Source organism: Mesoplodon mirus, assembly GCF_964341445.2.
Source record: "Mesoplodon mirus genome assembly, chromosome: 12".
Lineage (NCBI taxonomy): Eukaryota > Metazoa > Chordata > Mammalia > Artiodactyla > Ziphiidae > Mesoplodon > Mesoplodon mirus.
Window position 1 is genome coordinate 68,355,780 of NC_138988.1, and position 18,677 is coordinate 68,374,456.

General features: G+C 45.5%; 1 protein-coding gene across 14 annotated transcripts in view; it reads left to right on the forward strand.

The window, feature by feature from the left end:
- The window catches only part of LOC309812928 (uncharacterized protein), a 136,604-nt gene that overhangs the window by 15,115 nt on the left and 102,812 nt on the right, over nucleotides 1-18,677 (forward strand). For 6 of the 14 annotated variants that reach the window (XM_082637279.1, XM_082637273.1, XM_082637283.1 and 3 more), the window contains 5 exons: nucleotides 19-1,148; nucleotides 1,363-2,775; nucleotides 5,032-5,133; nucleotides 9,241-9,421; nucleotides 9,523-9,623. The gene's annotated coding sequence lies outside the window, so the exon portion shown is untranslated. The remainder of the gene's footprint in view (nucleotides 1-18; nucleotides 1,149-1,362; nucleotides 2,776-5,031; nucleotides 5,134-9,240; nucleotides 9,422-9,522; nucleotides 9,624-18,677) is intronic. The other 8 variants (XM_082637285.1, XM_082637282.1, XM_082637275.1 and 5 more) reach the window with 6 other exon arrangements.

Here is an 18,677-nt window from a genome sequence, read left to right on the forward strand (position 1 = left end):
TTCTGGCTCACCTTGCAGCTCGTGGGATCTCAGTACCCCAACCAGGGATCAAGCCCGGGCCCTCAGCAGTGAGAGCGTGGAGGCTTAACCACTGGACCACCAGGGAATTCCCAGGACCATGCTTTTTTAAGAGTTTAGAGACAAGGGATGTAGTGTTGATGTGATTAATATCATGGGAGAGGTTTGGCTAAGTGCAGAGGAAGCCCAGAAGAGGAGCCCTATTGGGGGTCCTAGAGGCTTTCTGAAACCTGATCTAAAACTTGAAACTCAAAAAGGTGAGGGGAGGGCTTCCCTGGTGGCGCAGTGGTTGAGAGTCCGCCTGCCGATGCAGGGGACACGGGTTCGTGCCCCGGTCTGGGAGGATCCCACATGCCGCGGAGCGGCTGGGCCCGTGAGCCATGGCCGCTGAGACTGCACGTCCGGAGCCTGTGCTCCGCAACAGGAGAGGCCACAACAGTGAGAGGCCCACGTACCACAAAAAAAAAAAAAAAAAAAAAAAAGGTGAGAGGAGTTCTGCAGCCAAAAAAAAAAAAAAAGAAGAAAAGGAAAAAAAATAAAGTGGGATGGGCTATACCTGGAAAGGGAATAGCAAGATAGAGACCTAGAGGTTGGAAACAGGCAGATGTATTCAAGGGTCTAGAACTAGGAGGGAGGCAGCTGTGTCAGGCATGGGTCAGTCCTGAGCCCAGGCTCTAAGCTCTGCCGCTTAAGAGGTGAATGTCCTTGGGTGACAGATTTAACCTCTCTGGGCCTCCATTTCCTCGTTTATAAAGTGGGTTTGATAAAGCACTGACCTAGTAGGGATGTTGTGCAGATTAAGTGAGATGACAGATGGAAAGCTGCATACAGTGAGCGCTCAAAAATTGGTAATTATGTGCTCCTTTTTGGAGCACTTCAGCTTCATCTCTGTCTCCTCAGCATTTACAGCACAACTTGACACATGATTGGGGTTCGTTTTTTTCATGAGTGAATTAATGAGCACAGTTTTTCTTTTTTTTGGCTGAGCGGCTTGTGGGATCTTAGTTCCAGGAGCAGGGATTGAACCTGGGCCTCAGCAGTGAAAGCGCTGAGTCCTAACCACTGGACTACCAGGGAATTCCTTATTTCATGTGATTTTCACTGGACAAGAGTCCAGTGAGATAGGCGAGGTAGAGATTATTATCTCCATTTTTTTTTTTGTGGTATGTGGGCCTCTCACTGCTGTGGCCTCTCCCATTGTGGAGCACAGGCTCTGGACGCGCAGGCCCAGCGGCCATGGCTCACGGGCCCAGCCGCTCTGCGGCACGTGGGATCTTCCCGGACTGGGGCACGAACCCATGTCCCCTGCATCGGCAGGCGTACTCTCAACCACTGCGCCACCAGGGAAGCCCTATTATCTCCATTTTATAGGTGGAGAAACTGAGGCCCAGGGAGGTGAAGTGACCTGCTCAGTATCAGCCAGATGGTAACCAGCTCTGTCTCCTGTCAGAGCTTTTGTTCTTAACCCTTTTATATTTTATACAGTCGAAACGATTAGAGATGGAATTTGAATGAAACAGTCTTTTTGCCTTTCGCCACTTCCTTGGTCCACCTGATTCAGATGTGCCGTAATTAATCTTCCTAAAATACCACTTCTTCTGTTGACACCTTTGCTCAAAAATCGTCATTGGGTCCCTACGATCAAGTTTAAGTGTGCTGAGTTGGCATTCAAGGCTCTCCCTGATCTGGCCCCAATCTGCCTTTCTAACTACAGGGCTGTCTCATACCCTACTCTCCATCCAGCCCCATAGGTTTACTTATTTCCTTTATACTTTCTCTCCTTCATGCCTTTGTTCAAGCTGTTCCCTCCTGGAATCCCTATTCCATGAAACCCATCCAACCCTAAATAGCCCTCAAGTCCCAACCTCCAAGATTCTTTGGTCCTCATCTGACTCTGAATGTGTAGTAATCATAATAGCATTTATTGACCACCTACCGTGTGTGAGGCCCTTGTTTCCATTCTCTCTCCACCCTCATGATGATATTTTTAAGGCAGACACTAAAACCCTGATATGAAAGGTAAGGAAACTCACAGCTGAGAGTCAGTCAACAGGTATTTCCTGGGCACTGACTCTGTGCCAAACAGTACTGGTTATACAGTGATGGACAAAAAGATGTGGTCCCTGCCCTCATGGAGCTTCCATTCTTGTGAGAAAGACAGATGGTAAAGCCATAAATAAAGTAGTTATAATGCTCTCATTATTATTAATTGTAATAAATTCTAAGAGGGAAAAAACTGGGTTCCATGAGAATAGCACGTTGTGGGGGCAGTCTGGATATAGAGAACAGATGAGGCTGTCTGAGAAGTGAATTTTTAAACTGAGACCTGAAGGATTTCAAAGACTAGGAAAGAGAATGTTCCAGGTAAAAGGCAAAGCTTATGCCAAATGTTTCCAAGCAGCAAAGAATTCGGCACCATGGATCAGTGGGGTCCCCTCGACCAGGACAAGAGCGACCCTGCCTAAGAACCGCCCTTCAGAGGGTTCTGGAGAATGTCCACCCCCAAACAAATCCATGCCAAGAAACACAGGGTGCCTGGCACTCAGCAGGCTGTAAACGTAAACATCCCCGTTCTAACACTGCTCAGGCCTCAGGGAACACTGCTCGACATCTCTTGCCCACTGTTCTCAGAACAAAGATTCCTGCACCGGCCTGTGGGAGGCGTGTCGGCTGAGCTTCGGCCAATGCCAGAGATGGACCCTGCTTTGGAGCTGCGGGGAAGATTTGAGCAGCAGAAGCTTTTAAGTGAAAGAAAAGGTAAATGCAGTTCTCATATCTCTCCTCTCAGGTTGCATGGATATGACAGATAATTGCATAACAAAGTGTCCATTTACTTGTTTCTTTTCATGTTCTGAAGGGTCTCATGAATCAGCACTGTCTTCATAACAGTTGCACATGGCAGCTGAGGAACACTGTACAGTATTGAACAATTCACATGACTTAAACTTGTGCATATGCAGGTCTGGACATGACGTGTGAAGCATGGTAGCAATTCTTCATGTTGGCAACTAGTTGGATGCTATTTTGAGAACAGTTCAGTTTTTCTAAAAGTGTTTAATAAGATGGAATTAAAATTTCTAAAAACCATTTAAATTTGATTAATTTTGGATGTTTATTAAGTGTAAACTATATTTCCCTTTAAATTTTTTTTTTTTTTTGCTGTACACGGGCCTCTCACTGTTGTGGCCTCTCCCGTTGCGGAGCACAGGCTCCGGACGCGCAGGCTCAGAGGCCATGGCTCACGGGCCCAGCCGCTCCGTGGCATGTGGGATCTTCCCGGACCGGGGCACAAACCTGTGTCCCCTGCATCGGCAGGCGGACTCTCAACCACTGCGCCACCAGGGAAGCCCCATCCCTTTAAATTTTAATACATAATTTTGAATATATAAGAAGAAAAGTCACTTCTCAAAACATACATGAAAAATAATTTTAGTTAAAAAGTTTCACATTTACTTAGTTACTTTTTTTTTTTAATTTTTATTATTTTTTTGGCTGCATCAGGTCTTAGTTGCGGCATGTGGGGATCTTCCGTTGCAGCACGCGGGCTCTTAGTTGGGTGGCAGGTTTTCTCTAATCTAGTTGTGGTACACAGGCTCCAGGGTGCATGGACTCTGTAGTTTGCAGCAGGCAGGCTCTAGTTGAGGTGGGTGAGCTCAGTAGCTGTGGCACGCGGGCTTAGTTGCCTCGCAGCATGTGAGATCTTAGTTCCCTGACCAGGGATCTAACCCTCGCCCCCTGCATTGCAAGGTGGATTCTTTACCACTGGCCACCAGGGAAGTCCCTACTTAGTTACTTTTGAGGAGAATGTATTCAAATTTTGTACACTTTGGATGCAATGACATGTTTTTTGAGTCCTTTGACAGTTAGTCTGGGTCCAGATCATGATAGGAACAGAAAGTAGCAAAGTGGAACTCAGAAAAGAATAAAAAGGAACTTCAGAGTTTTGGTAGGGGCCAAAGTGGTGAGCATGTGTGGGAAAATTAGAGGCTGTGTCAATGTTTAGATTTGGGTCAAGGGTGGGTAGGTTTAGGATTGGCTGTCAAGATTTTGGTGAAAATGAGGGTGAGTTTAGGGATAAGATTCAGATCAGGAACACACATAACTTCTGATACCTTCTGATCTGACACCAGAACACCAAGCCTCTCCACAAAGAAAAACAAGCTTGTGGCTTTATAATTACACTTTGTTTTGGTCTAAAAATGACATTTCTCAGCTTGATCACTGGCAATAGTCACCAGACTCAATTCCACCTGAATTTTAGCTGTTTTCTAAAATTAAATCTACTTTCAGAAGATGAAGATTTGCTACCACCAGTGACTATGATGCTGATCAATAATGACTCCTACCATGTGCCAGGCACTGTGCCCAGTGCTTTCAATTTATTCTCACAGCACACTTGCATGTCTGTGGCTCAGAGAAGTTAAGTAACTTGTCTAAGGTCACACAGCTGGTGCTTGGTGGAGCCATCCCACTGACAAGGACCTACTAGGTGTGCAGTATTGTGTTATCTCTAGTCCCTGCGGAAACTTTGAAAGGGAGTGAGCTGGGTTAGAGAGTGGTAGAGATGTGATGGAAATTCTGGGGCGTGTGTGTGTGTGTGTGTGTGTGTCAGTTATGACAGGATGATGATGGAATCTAGTGGCACAGGGAAAGTAGAGGACAAGACCACAGGGCAGAGGAGTGCATGGCAACAAACAGAGAGGCTGGGCATTGGAAGAGTTTGGATAAGGAAATCACCAAGAATGAGGACAGGAGCATGCCAGAGAATCATGAGCCAGGAGCCAAAATCCTTGAAGAATAATATAGTCTGATGATATAAGATTCAAAACTAAGGTCCTTCCTAGGGGTAGGCAGGGAGGTGTAATGGCCTGGAAGCATCTACTTGTCCTCCAGTATGTCTTCTTCTTCCTTAATAATGAAGTCCCTGATTTCAGCTGAGCATATAGACACGCAGAAAAAGACATGTCCCAGCTTTCCTTGCATCCATGTAGCTAAATTCCAGCTATTGGGGAGGGTCTTTTACAGAAGAGGTGCACCCTTCGTTACTTTTTCCTTCTCACTGACTGGCAAGAGGACCTAATGGCTGGAGCTCTAACAACCATCTTGGACCATGAGGTAACCTTGGGAATGTGAGCTGCCACTGTGGAGCAACCAGCTAGGAGCCTTGATTTGAGAGAGAGAGAGAGAGAAGAAAACAAACAAACAAACAAACCCATCTTGCTGAAGTCACTGTGACATGGGGATTTTTTAAACTTGTAATTGAACCTAATACGAATGGCTGCAACTAGAAAGTTATGTTTGGGTCCTACTGAAGATGACATTTAATGCTAGTGGGCATGAGTGGGTGCTAAGAAGCCTTGGAAAGTTGTTGAACAGAAGGTGAGCTGACGAGAACTGTACATTCAGAAAGGCTGTGGAGAATAAATAAAAAATAAGGTGGAGAGAGCTGAGGTGAGGATGTGTAGTTAAGGGGGACATTTAGATATTCTGAAGACTCAGATCAATGATGGCATCTGAAGGACTGGGTCTGGAAGTCAGGTTTTAGGAAGGTTGTGAGGTTGGTGTTAGGTTTAACAAGCAATTCAGGAGCTTGATTATGGCTAGAGTCAGGTTGGGGTGAGGTTTTGAGCTGAAATTTATACCAGGGTTGGATTTTTAGTCAGAAATTGGAAGAATCTAATAGCAGGGCTAGGTGTCACTGGAGGTGTCGGGCAGACTTAGGAAGGGACATTTAAGTGTTCTGGGATATGCCTGGGGCTTAGTGTCTGAAGCAGTGGTACTCAGGTGAGGCATTTGGAAATGTATGGAGTGTTTTGTTTATTTATTTATTTTTGGCTGTGTTGGGTCTTCGTTGCTGCACGTGGGCTTTCTCTAGTTGCGATGAGTGGGGGCTACTCTTTGTTGCAGTGCGCGGGCTTCTCATTGCGGTGGCTTCTCTTGTTGCAGAGCACGGGCTCTAGGCGTGCGGGCTTCAGTAGTTGTGGCACGTGGGCTTGGTAGTTTTGGCTTGTGGGCTCCAGAGCACAGGCTCAGTAGTTGTGGCGCATGGGCTTAGTTGCTCTGTGGCATGTGGGATCTTCCCGGACTAGGGCTCAAACCCATGTCCCCTGCAGTGGCAGGCAGATTCTTAACCACTGCGCCACCAGAGAAGTCGTGTGGGGTGTTTTGAATTGTCACAATGACAGCGGAGTGTGTGTGTGTGTGTGTGTGTGTGTGTGTGTGTGGTTTGCTCATGGTGTTTAGAGGCAGGAGCTTGAGGTTCTAGATGTCCTGTAATGTAGGAAACAGGCACGGTGGTCCAGCCCTAAATGCCATGCATTCCTGGGAAACACTGATGCAAAGTGGCGCCAGGAAGAAGAGAAAAGCTGAGCACTATTGGGTTAGAATCCTGCTTTGCTGCTTTCTTCCCCAGGTGGACATAGCCCTCAGTTTTCCCATCTATAAAATGGGATGATGATAGAGGCCTTGCAGGACTGTGAGATTGGTAATAAGTTTGCAGACGGCCCAGCACAGGGCTGGCCCAAGGACCTGCAATTGGGAGATGTCTGGACCAAGCTGAAGGCAAATCTGGGTAAAACTGAAGTTCAGTCTGGGTTTGGGTTAGTTTGGGGGTCATGATGCCCAACCATAGCTGTGTGTTAGAGTTACTCAGCTCAGGAGGCTTTAAAAAATGCTGATGCTTGGTCTTACCTCTCAGAAATTCCGAGTTAATTGGTATGGAGTGAGTCTTGGGCAGTAGGAGTTTGAAAAGTTCCTTGAGTGATCAGAGCCTCCTGTGGGGCCTGAAACTCTCACTCGTGAAATTACTCCTCTCAGTAAAGCAGTGGTTCTCAAAGTGGTTTCCCCAGACCAGCAGCATCACCGTCACTCCGGAACATGTTAGAAGCGCAGATTCTTAGATTTCACCTCTGACCATCAGCAGCTCTGTGGTAGGGCCCAGCGATCAGCATTTTAGCACAACCTCTGGGGATTCAGATACCCACTCATGTTTGAGAACCACTCAATATAGCACCATCTCCAGGAAGCCCTCAAGAAAGGCAGATGCTATTTCACTGTTGGGTAGTTCCCCACACTTCTCTGAATAATGTCACATGAACTGTGAGGACAAGCTCCATGAGGCCAGGGACTTTGTCCATCCCATTCACAGCTATCTCTCCAGGGTCCACAGCATGTGATGAATAACTGAATGAGGTGAGAGAGACAGAGATAGAGACCGAGAACTATCTCAGGTGCTGTGAACTGGGATGAGAGGGAGACCCTGCCTGTCTCTTTTTCTGTCTTGGTCCCACGACATGCGAATCTAGTGTTTCTAGTGTTTAAAGATACAGATTCCTGGCACAAATGAGTCCTTAAACACCTGTCTCTCCACCCGGTGCTCAGGGGAAGAGATGTGGACTCCTTGCACCCCTGGTGGAGCACGGCCCCTGGCAGTTGTTCAGAGTCCATTTGTGTCTCCAGTGTGGTGCTCACGTGTGGCAGGTACAGTATCTGACAGGCAACTTACGAGATATTTTTCTTCAAACTTTTTTTCTTTAGTTTTTCCTCCAATGTTCATTTTTTTCTTTATTTTTGAAACAATTTCAAATTTACACATAGTAAATTTGAAAGAATAGTATAATGAACTCTGGCATACCCTTGGCCAAAGACCAATAAGTTTTTCTTATTGTCCCAATGATGGCTGTTATAAGTCCAGGAAAACACTTTGCATTCTAGTCCTCGTCAATCTATGAGAGATTGTCAAGGGCAATTCTGCTATGTGCGATTTTCACTTATGGGCAATTAAAGTAATTTGAGAGTTGCCTTCAGGACGCAACCTCCACGTAAGAAGCCACTTCCTGGACATCATCTCAGCTGAATCCTTGGGGGGTGATCAGGGACTATGAACCCAACCTAAAGCCAGGTAGGACTCTGCTGATGGCAGGTGACAGAAGTACAATGCAAACTAGCATAAGCTCAAAAGGGAAATGATTGGCCCCTCAACTGGGTCAGCTAGATGCAGTCTCACCTCAGGCATGGCTGTACCCAGGGGCTCAAAAGGAGTCCCCAAGTCTCTCTCTCACTCTGCTTTCCTCTACGTTAGCGGGAAAGGTGACCTCTGACGGCTCCCTGACCACATCAGTTCCCCCAGGTGGGGGCCTAACTGGCTCTACTTGGTCACTTGCTTACCCCTGGATCTGTCGGTTTAAATCTGAGGATGGAGGTACTCTGATTGGCCAGCTCGAGTCATGTGCCCTCCTCTGGGCAGGGCTCTCTGTTTTCGATTTGAGAGAACAGTAGTTGTAAAACGGGAGAGGGTTTTTGCTACTCCTGATCAATTGGTGAGTAGTCCACACGGGGAGCTATTTTCAGAGTCAGGAATAATAATAATAATAGCAGCAGCAGTAGTTGTAACATTTATTGAGAGCTTGCTGGGTTCCGGGCATTGTTCTAGGTGGGTTTTCTCTTAATTAGCTCATTTAATACTCAGCCATTTTATGCGGTTGATGCTACTTTCATACATGTTTTCCATACCCGCAACTTCACAGAGAGGTGCAGTCACTTGCCCAAGGACACACAGCCAGTACGCAGCAGAACGCGGGGCCCCACATCCTCAGGCCTCGCTCCAGAGTGGGTGTTGGCGCGCCTGGGAGCACACCCTCCACTATCCTCCCTGCGGTAGAACCTGGACTTCTGCTCCAGGCTTGGACTGTCACGTGACACTCTCGCCCTCCAGTGCATCTGTGAGGCTGGCGGAAGTGGAACACCTCGGTTCAGATCGCTTATGGGAAGTTTGCCATTACCCCCAGAGCCCCAAGAAACAGAAAACAGAATGGGTGAATTTAGAGCAGTGGTTCTCACTGGCTGCCCACAAGAATACTTAGGGGAGCTTCACAAAACCCCAGTGCTCAAGCCATATCCCAGACCAATTAACCAGAATCTCTGGGGTGGAGCCCAGGCATTAGTAGTCTTTAAGGTTCCCCAGGTGAATTAAATGTCCGGCCAAGGTGGGGAATCACTAGTTTAGAGGCCTTGTAGCTTAGTAGAAATAGCCGTGGCTTAAGATCCACCTGGGTTTGAGACTTGGCTCCGCCATTGCAAGCTGTGAGACTGTGTGCCAGTCACTCAATTTCCTTATCTGTGGAAACGGTATAAGTCCCTCTACTTTATGTGAGGGCTGAATGAGACAATGTCTGTAAGGCCCCCAGCACAGAGCTGGCACTCAGCTCCATCCTTACTATTAAGGAGGGGGCAGGACAGACCAGCCTGTGCAGCACCATCCAGGGAGGCCGAGCTGTGCCAATGACTCACCATCACTAGGTTGAGGCTGTGGAATGGACTCTCGGAACTGCTGGGACCCTCAGACCCCAGGCCCTCCCGCCTTGGTCTTCCACCCTCACGGAGGGACTTGAGGCTTCTGAGTAGGGTGAGCTTGGGATGGAATGGGTGGGGTGGGAGTTGGGGCAGAGTTGGGTGGGGGACTGGGGGAAAGGCTGTGTGAATGCACTGACTTAGTCTCACCACCAGGTGGCGACAGGAACCTACCCACTGCGAGAGGATCAGCCAGGCTGAAGGAGAGGACCCCTGGGAATAACGCGAAGATTTTCGAGAACTTTTTTGAGTACTAGGTAAATGCTAAATCTTTATTTTCTTTCATTTCCATTTACTTAATGCAACAGTCCCGTGGTAGGCGCCATTACCCTCCTTTAGGGGATGATATAGAGGTGGTGCTGGTAACTGGTGACCAGGAATTTAACCCAGTCAGTAGGACTCCACATTACTCTCTTAATCACTGAAGTCATAGTCACAGCTGCAGGGGCCTTTGGAATTCCTCGGGCCCTGTGATTCCCAAACCTGTATGATGATAAAAATCACCTGAGGCTCTTTTAAAAAACTTCAGAATTCCTGGGTCCCAGGACAGGCACTGAATTAGAATCTCCCAGGAAAATGGGCTTGGGAATGTGTGTGGTTAACAAAAGCCCCTGTTTGGAAACATGGATCTGCTCTCAGAGAGGGAAAGTAACCTGCCCAAGGTCACACAGCCAATCCCCTCCAACCTCTTAATACCCTCTAATTCGGAAGCCAGGCTATACCCCCCAAAAGACGAGACAATAAGGCACATGACCCAGCAATTCCACTTCTGGGTATATACGCCCCAAAGAGCTAAAAGTAGGACCTTGAAGAGGTATTTGAGCACCCATGTTCATAGCAGCATTATTCACAATAGCTAAAAGGTGGATGCCACCCAAGTGTCCTTCAAAAGATGAATGGATAAGCAAATGTGGTGTATACATACAATGTATTATTATTCAGCCTTAAAAAGGAAGGGAGGGGCCTCCCTGGTGGCGCAGTGGTTGAGAGTCCGCCTGCCGATGCAGGGGATACGGGTTCGTGCCCCGGTCTGGGAGGATCCCATATGCCGCGGAGCGGCTGGGCCCGTGAGCCATGGCCGCTGAGCCTGTGCATCCGGAGCCTGTGCTCCACAACGGGAGAGGCCACAACAGTGAGAGGCCCGCATACCGCAAAAAAAAAAAAAAAAAAAAAAAAAGGAAGGGAATTTTGACATGCTACAACATGGGTAAACTTTGAGGGTGTTATGCTAAATGAAATAAGCCCATTTCAAGAAGACAAATACTGTATGATTCCACTTATAAGAGGTACCTAACATAGTCAAGTTCATAGAGGCAGAAAGTAGAATGGTGGTTGCCAGGGCCTGAGGGGAGTGGGCAATGGGGAGTTATTGTTTAATGGCTACAGAGTTTCAGTTTTGCCAAATGAAAATGGTTCTGGAGGTGGATGATTGCACAATAATATGAATGTACTTACATTGAACTGTACACTTAAAAATGGTTAAGACAGTTAATTTTATGTTATGTGTATTTTACTAGAATACAAAAAATTGGAAAAAAAAGATAAGACAATCTAAGCCCAGCCCTGGAGGGTTGATAGTGGTGAAGCAAGAGAAGGTGTGTGATTTTCTTCATCTTTTGAATGATTTTATGAATAAATATTATACGGAATTTGATGAGTATTGTCAGATCACCTCTCTCCTCAAAAAGGATTGTACTAATAATGTATGGATGTACTTTTTTCCCAATAACTTCACCAATTTTGGGTTTTATTATTTTTCTTTTTTTCCTGTTTAATGGGTGAGAGATAGTACTTCATTATTATTTAAATTTGCATTACCGTTTGTTAGACTTAAAGTCGAAGGTCCAGAATTGACCAGTGTCATTGACAGCCTCAGAATGATTTTCCTCAAAATGTTAATTCTTGGGGAATTCCCTGGCGGTCCAGTGGTTAGGACTCTGTGCTTCCACTGTAGGGTGCCTGGGTTCGATCCCTGGTCGGGGAAATAAGATCCCCACAAGCCACACACACGGCCAGAACAAAGAAACAAACACAAAATGTTAATTCTTGATTTATTATACTGAATAAAACAAGTCCATGTTTATTGTTAAAGTAAATTTAAAAACCTATTAGGTCTGTTATTGAGAGGAGAAAGTGGCTCCTGCTTGAACTTCTGCCATGATTGTTCCTGCTTATTCAACACAGGTTCTGAGATGGAGGCTCACAAAGAGAGGGGTGGGGTTGGAGACCACAAGTGTAAAAACTCCTGTTCATTTTGTGGCACCTCATGGCGACCCTCCCAGTGGCTGTTTTTTTTGTTGTTTTTTTGTTTTTTTGTTGCGGTACGCGGGCCTCTCACTGTCGTGGTCTCTCCCGTCGCGAAGCACAGGCTCCGGATGCGCAGGCTCAGCGGCCATGGCTCACGGGCCCAGCCGCTCCGCGGCACGTGGGATTTTCCCGGACCGGGGCACGAACCCGCGTCCCCTGCATCGGCAGGTGGACTCTCAACCACTGCACCACCAGGGAAGCCCCTCAGTGGCTGTTTTTACGTACCTTCTAGGTCACTCTCCTTGTGATGGGGCAAAAATGGTCAGTGAGAGGCTGGCATAGACATGTACCCCCGCCCCAGTTAAAAGAATCCTGTAATTATTGGTCCAATTTCTCCTCCCCCCATCTTCCTTCCTAAAGAAGACTGATTCTTCCATGTGGGAAAGTGGCTGAGTTGAGCTGGGTATAGACGAGGAGCATTTTTGATCGATTTTTTTTTTTTTTGGTGGGAGATAGAGATTGAGTAGCTCCAGGGCATGAGGAGATTTTAATTAGTGTGGCTTTGAACTATGTATTTGACTCCCTTTAAATCCCTTGAGAGGTGTGACTAAAGAATGAAATAGCTTGTTAATTACTTTAGGCTATTGGGTTGTATTTCTTGTGTCAGATACCATTCTGAGACTGAGTCACATGTGCCCACATTTTATTAGGGTTCCACCCTTACTAATGAAGACTCTGGCATGAGCTCTCAAGTCTCCAACACCCTGGGGTCTTGGCTCCTTGACAGCCCTGCCACCCATCACCAAGACCACACCTTGGACCCTGTCATCACCCGAAACTGCTCCACCTCTGAAATTACAATTCAGACGTCCCACTCTTTAGTGACAATCACCTCCCCCCAACCCCTGCCCACTTTCCTCTACCACACCTCTCCTCTGACCCCACTGGGGCTTCTAGCCCACTGATCCCTATTGTTCTGCCCAAGCATCTTTTCCCTTTTCTGTTGGTAATGACACCCACTTATTCCTTGGAGGAAACTTCATTTTTTCTCCCATATGGATAATATGATTCAGGTGAGGCTGACTCTGCCCTCACATCTGGGCAGTCATACTTCAGATTCTTGGCCACATCAATTGGTCAGGGGTGGGCATGTGACCCTGCTCAGTCCAGGGAGAGCCAACCCAGTACTATTGCTGAGACGCCAGAGAAGGGGACGTTTTCTTTCTGCTCATGTGGCTCACCTTGCAGGACTTAGCCTGGACTTGTGAGGGCTGTCCTGGGGTCGAGAGCCTGCAGGATAAGGAGGAAAGCCGAGCAAAGAGGGGAGGTTCCTAATAATCTCGTTGGAGTATCTGGAACCAACCATTCCTGAAGCTACCCTGGGTTTTTCAGATTTGTGAGTCGATGTCTGAGATCTGTGAGTCAGGATTAGATTCTATCTCCTGAAACAGATGTGGCTATTACAGTGCTGCTCCATTGAGGCTCTAGATGAGGGGTGCCTAGATGTGGTTGCTCATCAGAATCACATGGGAAGATTTTTTTTCCCTTAAAACCTTTATAGATACAGAAAAAAGCATACATAAATGTATAAGTTAATGTATTATTACAAAGCCAACTCCCATGTAACCTCATCAAGGTCAAGAAAGAGAACACTGGGGAGTAGTCCAGTGGTTAAGACTCCACCCTTCCAATGCAGGCGGTTGTGGGTTCAATCCCTGGTTGGGGAACTAAGACGGTTTGGCCAATAAATAAACAAATAAATAAATGTTGTTAGACTCAAAGCCTCAGCCCCTCCTGCCCTTCACGGAACCACCACCCTGACTTCTGGGCAATCTCATTCTTGCTTCCCTTGATCATTTTCAGCCCAAGTATGCTTTCCTAGACACTATGGGGTAGTTTTGCCTGTTTTATTTATTTATTTTTTAAAGAAGCACCTCTCTTCTTTAATATTTGCAGTTATTTTCTAATATTTATTTTATTTATTTTTTTGGCTGCGTTGGGTCTTAGTTGCAGCACACGTGATCTTCGTTGTGGCATGTGGCATCTTTCATTGCGTCGCAGGGGCTCTTCGTTGTGGTGCGTGGGCTTCTCTCTACTTGTGGCGTGTGGGTTTTTCCCTCTCTTGTTGTGGTGTGCGGGCTCCAGGGCATGTGGGCTCTGTAGTTTGGGGCGTGCAGGCTCTCATGTTGAGACATGTGAGCTCCGTAGTTGTGGCGGACAGGCTTAGTTGCCCCGCAGCATGTGGGATCTTAGGTCCTTGACCAGGGATGGAACCTGTGTCCCCTGCATTCGAAGGCGGATTCTTTACCATTGGACCACCAGCAAAGTCCCAGTTTTGCCTGTTTTAGAATGTTGTACAAATGGAATTATTTATTAAACTTAATGAAGCCAAATTTGTCACACTTTTCATTTAAGGTTGGTGCTTTTGTGTCAGGAAAAGTAATCTGTCACCACCCTGAGGCTTTCATCCTCAAACTTTTCTTTCACCTTCTATCACCTTTTATAATCTTTATTGTTCTTTATTCTAATCTTTTATAGTCTTTATGATCCCACTATGGTGTGAAGTAGGGGTCGAGTTTCATTTTTTCCCCATATGAACACTCAATCTGTTTATCAAAAAGGCTCATCTTTCCCTGCACTCTTTAGTGCTACATAAATCACAGCTTGTGTCCATCTCGATGTCAGCTTCTGGTCTTTTCTTCAGTCTGTCTGTCCTTGCACAAATACCACCCTCTTCTAATCACTGTACTTTTATGAAGTTTGATATTCAGTAGAGCGATATTCCCACATATATATATATATTTAGGAAGCTATTCTTGGCCATTTCATTTCCATATGTATTTTATTTATTTTATAAATGTAATTAATTAATTAATTTATTTATTTATATTGGTTGTGTTGGGTCTTCATTGCTGTGCATGGGCTTTTCTCTGGTTGCAGCGAGTGGGGGCTACTCTTCGTTGCGGTGCACAGGCTTCTCACTGCGGTGGCTTCTCTTGTTGTGGAGCATGGGCTCTAGGCGCGTGGGCTCAGTAGTTGTGGCACATGGGCTTAATTGCTCCGTGGCATGTGGGATCTTCCTGGACCAGCGCTCGAACTTGTGTCCCCTGCATTGGCAGGCGGATTCTTAACCACTGTGCCACCAGGGAAGCCCCCTCCATATGTATTTTAGAATCAACCTGTCACATTCTACCAAAAAAAAAAAAATGAGGATTTTGATTTGATTGCATTGAATCTACAGATCAGTACATTGTTCAAAACTGAGTCTTCTAATTCTTTTTTTTTTCAAATGTGCACATATTAGGAAGAGAAGATATAAGATGGGGGAGACCTAACAAAATTTGTTTTCTTTCCAGCTTTATTGAGATATAATTGACATATAACACTGTGTATTTTTAAGGTATACAATGTGATGATTCAATACATTTATAAATTGCAAAATGATTACCACCATAGCATTAGCTAACACTCCAACCAGTCACATAATTACCATTTCTTTTGTGTGGTGAGGACACTTAAGATCTACTCTCTTAGCAATTTCAAGTATGTAATAGAGTATTATTAGCTATAATCAACATGCTGTACATTACATCCCCAAAACTTGTTAATCTTATGACTAGAAGTTTGTATCCTGGAAGTTTGTCTTCCAATCTTCGAACGTGGTGTGTGTGTGTGTGTGTGTGTGTGTGTGTGTGTCCACTCATGCGTATACTCACACACATACATTTATTCAGTTAATTAAAAAAATTTTTCTCTATAATGCGTTTTGCACATCTTTTGTTAAATTTTTTTTTTTTTGGCTGCACTGGGTCTTCATTGCACGGGCTTTCTCTAGTTGTGGCGAGCGGAGGCTACTCTTCGTTGCGGTGCTTGGGCTTCTTACTGCGGTGGCTTCTCTTGTTGCAGAGCATGGGCTCTAGGCGCGTGGGCTTCAGTAGTTGCAGCACACAGGCTCAGTAGTTGCGGCCCATGGGCTCTATGGTATGCGAGCTTTGGTAGTTGTGATGTGCGGGCTGAGTAGTTGTGGCTCATGGGCTCTAGAGCACAGGCTCAGTAGTTGTGGCGCACGGGCTTAGTTGCACGGTGGCATATGGGATCTTCCCGGACCAGGGCTCAAACCCATGTTCCCTGCATTGGCAGGCGGATTCCTAACCACTGCACCACCAGGGAAGTCCCTCTTTTGTTAAATTTATTCCTAGATAATTGCTATATTTTTTAGTGCTCTTCAAGTGTCTTATTTAAAGTCCAGATATTTTGGCTCAGCCTCTGGAGAGTCTGAATGAGTAGTTCTGGGTGGGCCCAGTGATTCTGATGTGCAGCCAGGCCTGGGAACATGGGCCTCTCTGGGGCTCCCCTCATGATCTCTTTTCAAACGTATTCAGTCCCCTCCCCCTCCCGACTGGCCCCATCCCATAAGCTGATGAACATGCTCAAGTCTCTCTCTCTTGGAGTAAGCCTGCTAATCCCCTCAAGGTCCTGCCATCACATTTTTATCCCACTCACAGCCACACTTTCAGAAGGGGTTGTCTACACCTATGATTTCAACTTTTTATGCTTGTGTATGCCTAAATAAATTTGAAAAACCATGTAGCCCCTCACACATTTTAAAATTGACATCTAATTCAAATCATCCTTACCCACCCCTGTGTCCTTCTGGTCTATCAAGCAGGCTTTTCTCTTGGCCCCCTCATGCTCCCTCACCCTCTGCAGCGTGGCCTCTGGTGCCTGCATGCCACTAAAGCTGCTCTACTCAAGGTCTTTAGACTTCCCTGTCACTAAATTGTAGGGACAGTTTCAGTCTTTGTCTTACCTGCCTTCTCTGCAGCATTTGGAGCTCTTGGCACTCCTTCATTTTACATGCTCTCTCCCTGGGTGCCCATGACATCACACTTTCCTGATCTCCCCTCCTCCCTTCTAACAAGCTACTTACTGAATGTGATGAGTGATTGAAGGGAACAAGCAGGCAGAGGGGATGGAGCGTACCAGGGAATGGAGGGTGCCAGTCAATGGAGGGTACCAAGGGATGGAGGGTACCAGGGGATGGAGGGTGCCAGGGAATGGAGGGTACCAGGGAATGGAGGGCACCAGGGAATGGAGGGTACCAGGGGATGGAGGGCACAAGGGGATGGAGGGTGCCAGGGACTGGAGGGTAATTGAGTTTCCTTGGCTCCATCCTCTTCCTATCCCATAATGCCAATCCCATACCAAGACTTGTTGATCATACCCACACACACAATATTTTTTCCCTCAATGAAGAAAAAAGTAATGTTGATCATTGTAAAAATTTAAGCATGTTGAAAAGAAAAAGAAAGAAAATTTAAATCACCTGAAATCCCCCAACCCTGAGAAAATCCACCATTATAACATTGGTGCTTGTCCCTTCATTTGCTTCTCTGTGTATTTACACACACCAAATGTGTTAGTTTACAAAAAGTTGAAAAAATGATTATTATTATAGATGACTTTTTTCTTTTAAACTTTTTACTTATTTATCATTTTGACTTTTCTTCCCCAGAAAACCACTGTTAACACTCTGGTATGTCTCCTTCTAGACTTTCCACCTGTTGATAGAATCACACATTAAAAAACCTGGAACATATATAACAGCAGTCCCCAACTTTTTGGCACCAGGGACTGGTTTCATGGAAGACAATTTTTCCATGGACGGGGTGGTGGTGGTGGGGTGGATGGTTCAGGTGGTAATGAGAGTGATGGGGAGTGGCAGATGAAGCTTTGCTCACTTGCCTGCTACTCACCTCCTGCTGTGCAGTTCAGTTCCTAACAGGCCACAGACCCCTGATGTATAGGATTATTTTTGTCACTATTTTTATATAAAAGTGTGACCATGTTATATACATATCTCTTCTTCTTGCTTATTTGACTTAACCCTTCACATCAATTAGCATAGTGCTAAATTCCTCCTTTTTAATGGCTGTGTAATATTCTGCAACATGGATGCACCACCATTTATTCACTCATTGCCTTATTAAGGTGCATTCCTTTTGTTTTTCAGTTTGGTCTTGTTTTGTTTTCACCACTTTGACTAATGCTACCATAAATATTCTTGGACATATCTATCTTTATGTGCTCTTGCTTTTACTTATTTATTTATTTTTAAAGTGGGTTGATTCCCAGGTATGAATTGTTGGGTTAAAATTGTATATTTCAATTTTAATAGATCTTTCCAGATTGTTTTCCAAAATGGCTGTAAGGAAACACTTTTTCACCAGAAATGAATGAGAGTAGAGCCATTTACCCATATTCCCACAAACAATAGGTGTCATTTCTGTTTTTCTTTTTTGTTGATCTGTGGGTATTTTATTTATTTATTTATTTATTTTTGGCTGCATCAGGTCTTAGTTGCAGTGCACGGGCTTCTCTCTAGTTGTGGCATGTGGGCTCCAGGGTGTGTGGGCTCTGTAGTTTGTGGCATGCAGCCTCTCTAGTTGAGGAGTGCAAGCTCAGTAGTTGTGGCACATGGGCTTAGTTGCCCCACAGCATGTGGGATCTTAGTTCCCTGCCCAGGGATCAAACCAGCATCCCCTGCATCATAGGGAGGATTCTTTACCACTGGACCACCAGGGAAGTCCTGATCTGTGGGTATTAAGTGATAACATGCTATTACTTTAATTTACATTTCCCTGACAACTAGTAAGACTAAATATCTTTTCATATTCTTGTTAGACACTTGGATTGCTCTTCTGGGAACTATTTCTACCCTTTTCCTTTTTTCCAGTGGATTATTTGTCTTTTTCTTATCACTTTATCAGAGCTCTTTTTTTTTTTTTTTGGCTGTACTACGTGGCTTTCGTGATCTTAGCTCCCCATCCAGGGATTGAACCTGGGCCACAGCAGTGAAAGTGCCGAGTCCTAATCACTGGACCACCAGGGAATTCCCAGGAGCTCTTTGTATAATATAGATATTAACTTGTCTTTCACATGGATTTCAAATTGTTTCCTATTCTATTAATTCCCTTTGACTTTGGTTGAGGTATCTTTAGCCATAAACAATTTACCATTTTAATGTAATTAAATGTGTCGACCTTTTCTCTTATAGTTTCTGT